This window comes from Cebus imitator, unplaced genomic scaffold, assembly GCF_001604975.1.
Source record: "Cebus imitator isolate Cc_AM_T3 unplaced genomic scaffold, Cebus_imitator-1.0 Scaffold654, whole genome shotgun sequence".
Classification (NCBI taxonomy): Eukaryota; Metazoa; Chordata; class Mammalia; order Primates; family Cebidae; genus Cebus; species Cebus imitator.
The window spans coordinates 300,621-304,956 of NW_016107969.1; the positions used below are offsets into that span (position 1 = coordinate 300,621).

Consider the following 4,336-nt stretch of genomic DNA (forward strand, 5'->3'; position numbering starts at 1 on the left):
TTTTTAAGACAGGATCTCGCTCTGTTGACCAGGCTGGAGTGCAATGACATGATCTTGGCTAACTGCAGTCTGGACCTCCTGAGCTCGAGACTGCTGCCTCAGCCTTCAGAGTAGCTGGGATTACAGGTGTGCACTGTCACAACCCTGTTGATTTTTTTCCTTTTTTTTTTGGGCAGAGATGAGGGTCTCACTATGCTGCCCAGGATGGCCTCGAACTGCTGAACACAACCAATCCCCTTGCCTCAGTCTACTAAATAGTTGGGATTACAGGTGTGAGCCACTGTGCCCAGACCCTTTCTTCATTACTGTTTCCCTCTCTCATTCTGTACATATCTCTCGTTCTCCTCTTCTCTCTCTAGCTCTTGTCTGATGTCTAATGAGGTGTGAACGTGAAGTAAAGGCTCTTTCACAATCATGGCACTTGTGGAGTTTTTCTCCTGTGTGAATTCTATGTTTTGCATAAGATGAAGCTTGACTGAAGACCTTGCTACAATCATGCCATTTGTAAGGTTTCTCTCCAGTATGAGTATGCTGATCAACTGCAAGTTATGACCAATGTCCGAACAATTTGCCACATTTATTACAATTATAAGATCTCCCTTCATTATGGATTCTCTAATAATTTGCACTGGTTGTATCTTTACAGAAGACTGTGAGAATCATTACATTAATAAAGCTTCCCTATACCATGGATCCCTTGATGGTGGGTGAGTGTTGACTGCACATTAAGGGCTTTGCCATACTCATTACATTTGTAAGATTTCTCTCCAGTATTAACTCTCTGATGTTGCCACACTCATTACACTTGTCGGGTTCTCTCCAGAATGAATTGCCTTATGAACCACAAGGGCTGAATTTCAAGTGAAGCTCTTGCCACACTCATTACACTTCTAAGGTTTCTCTCCAGTATTAACTTTACAACGGACTACAAGAGATGACATCTGCTACAGTTGTCAAGACCTGAAGGTCTTGCCACACATTATGTGGGAAGAAAGTTGCCCAGATGCCAAGGCAAGAGACTGAAGGCACGATCTGCCCCAGTATAATAAATGATTACTTAGTTTTACCTATGATACCAAATATATTTAGAAAGAATCACATAATCAATTACATAAACAATCCTATTAAATCATTATTATTAATCTTTGGTTCAGTATTATAGCACAGAATCACTTCAGTCATATAATATAGACATAATCAGGTGAAATGTAATTAGGAACGGAAGGGACATTGCGAGAAGTAATCAGGAGGGGAGAGTGCCTTGCTGCAGTGTCAGCAGCTGGGAAAGTGACCTCTACTTAGCAGGCCGCGGAAAGGGAGTTTCTTTTTTATTGGGGGACTTCAGAAAACCTTGAGTCTTGAGGAAGGCCTGATATTAGTCAGGCCAGCCTGCAGACATCCAGGTGCTTTTTTTTTTTTTTTTTTTTTTTTTAGAAAGAATTTCACTCGTTACCCAGGCTGGAGTGCAATGGCGTGATCTTGGCTCAGTGCAACCTCTGCCTCCTGTGTTCAAGCAATTCTCCTGCCTTAGCCTCCCAAGTAGCTGGGACTACAAATGCGAGCCACCATGCCCAGCTAATTTTTTGTATTTTTAGTAGGGACGGGTTTTCACCATGTTGACCAGGATGGTCTTGATCTCTTGACCTCGTGATCCACCCACCTTGGTCTCCCAAAGTGCTGGGATTATAGGTGTGAGCCACCGCACCCAGCCTCCAGGGGCTTAAATGTCTCTGTGGTGCTGTGGTCCGATGATTGCCATCCTTGTCCACTTTCATGTTCCGCTTTCCCACCTGGTGCTCTTTTCAAGTTCTTAGAAGTCATGAGAATAGCGGAATCCTAAAAGCCTTTGATCTTTCCGACAAGCACATAGAAAGATGCTGAAGTGTGTGCCTCCCCTCCTTGCAGTGGCTACCTGAAAGGGAGGGCCCCTTGTGCTATAAGCATGTGATTTGCTTGACCCTATCAATCATGTCAGATGATTCACTCTCTTTACCCTGCCCCCTGCCTTGTATACAATAAGTATCAGCACGTCCAGGCATTCGGGGCCACAAGTGGACTCTGCGTCTTGGTAGTAGTGGTCACCGGGGCCCAGCTCAACTCTTCTCTTCTGTCTTTCTTTCCTTTGATCTGTCTTCTCTGCACACAAAAGAACACCCAATAGACCCGGTGGGGCTGGACCCTGTAGATTACACTTGTAAGGTTACTCTCCAGTATGACGTCTATGATGGTAAGTAAGAGATGACACCTGAATGAAGGTCTTGCCATACTCATTACAATGATAAGGTTTCTCTCCAGTATGAAGTCTACAATGGCCTACAAGGGATGACAACTGAATGAAGGTCTTGCCACACTCACTACATTTGTAATGTTTCTCTCCTGTATGATGTCTAAGATGACATACAAGGTTTGCTTTTTGATTAAAAACCTTGCCACATTCATTACACGTGTAAGGTTTCTCTCCAATATGAACACTCTGATGTTGTGCCAGGTGTGAATCACACCCGAAAGCCTTGTCACAAACCTTACATTTGTATGGTTTCTCTCCTGTATGAATTATTTTATGTTTTTCAAGGTCTGATTTGCGACTAAAAACTTTGTCACATTCTTCACATTTGTAGTTTCTCTCCAGTATGAAGTCTACAATGGTATACGAAAGATGATTTCTGACTGAAGGTTTTGCCACAGTCAAAATGGTGATACCTTATTTCTACTAAAAATACAAAAATGAGCCAGGTATGGTGGCATGTGCCTGTAATTCCAGTTCGGTTGAGAGGCTGAGGTAAGAGAATTGCTTGAACCCAGGAGGTGGAGGATGCAGAGCTGAGATCATGACAGTGTACTCCAGCCTGGGCAACAGAGGGAGACTGTCTCAAAAACAAAGAAACAGTCAGAACCACAGCTGGAAACACTTGTCAGTGTCATGCTTTCTATCTCTTATCCTGGACCATGCAGACAATTCTGCTTAGGGCCTCCAGGGGCATCTCTGACTAGAGCAGGATGATGTTCAACTCTATTAGTCCACGTGTTCATGAATTTTCTGTTTTTATGTAAAGCCACTACACAGGAGAGTCCCTAAGAAGCTATTCATGCCCCATAAAAAAGTCATCACTGCACACATCAATGACATGTACATCAAAAGTATATATGGGGCAAAATCACAATAGAGAATACAAACCAGGAAGAGCCAAGATAGACAAGGGCAGATTCCTCGTGTCTGGAGGGACATTTTCCTTACCCACAGACTCCAGGTTCCTGTAGTTCTCCAACATCATTTCCCTGTATAAAGCCCTCTGCGCAGGGGTCAGGCATTTCCACTGCCAGAGAGAATTGTATAGCCACATCCCTGAAAGTCAAGTGTCCCTGAAATGAAAAATACATTTCAACAAAACATTATGGAGCAGTGAGTTATCACCTTCACATGAAATGAAAAAGAAAATAAGTATGGATTTGATCCCAGGCTCTGTTAGGAGAAATCCACATTAGGTATTTTTAACATTTTCTCTGTATAGTTGCTTTTTATTGTACTTCTCCATAATAAATTTTAAAACCATGTAAGCTACTGTGGAAGTCTCTTTTACAGACAATATAAAAAATATATGGCTGGGTGTGGAGGCTTACAGCTGGAATCCCAGCACTTTGGGAGGCGGAGGCGGGTAGATGGCCTGAGCTTACTATTTTGAGATCACCCAGGGCAACATGGTAAAACCCAGTCTCTACTACAAATACAAAAAAAAATTAACTGGGCACAGTGGCACATGCCTCTTGTCCCAGCTACTTGAGAGGGTGAGAGAATAGATTCACTTGCACCCCAGAGGAGAATTTGACATTCAGCCGAGATTACACCACTGCACTCCAGCTTGGGCTGCAGAGTGAGACTCCATCTCAAAAAACATATATATGTATGTAAATAAGGTCAGGCATAGTGGCTCACACCTGTAATCCCATCACACTGGGAGACTCAGGTGGATAAATCACTTGACATCAAAAATTTGAGACAAATCTAGCCAATCTGGCAAAAATCTAGTATCTACTAAAAATTAAAAAATTAGCTGGGCATGGTGGGGGAAAGCCCCTGTAATTCCAGCTGTTCAGGAAAATCACACAGGAGAATCGCTTGAACCCTGAAGGCAGAGGTTACAGTAAGCTGCGATCACCCCACTGCACTCTGGCCTGGGCAACACAGCAAGACTCCTTCTAAAAATATATATAGATATTAGGCCGGGCGTGGTGGCTCATGCCTATAATCCCAGCACTTTGGGAGGCCGAGGCGGGTGGATCACGAGGTCAAGAGATCGAGACCATCCTGGTCAACATGGTGAAACCCCGTCTCTACTAA

The 4,336-nt window shown here is 43.5% G+C and overlaps 1 protein-coding gene and 1 pseudogene across 3 annotated transcripts in view; one reads left to right on the top strand and one right to left on the bottom strand.

Moving 5' to 3' along the window:
* The window catches only part of LOC119469431 (zinc finger protein 160-like), a 609,418-nt gene that overhangs the window by 159,237 nt on the left and 445,845 nt on the right, over positions 1–4,336 (top strand). The gene's annotated exons all lie outside the window — the stretch shown is intronic.
* Positions 1–4,336, bottom strand: part of LOC119469433 — a 50,380-nt pseudogene that overhangs the window by 22,359 nt on the left and 23,685 nt on the right.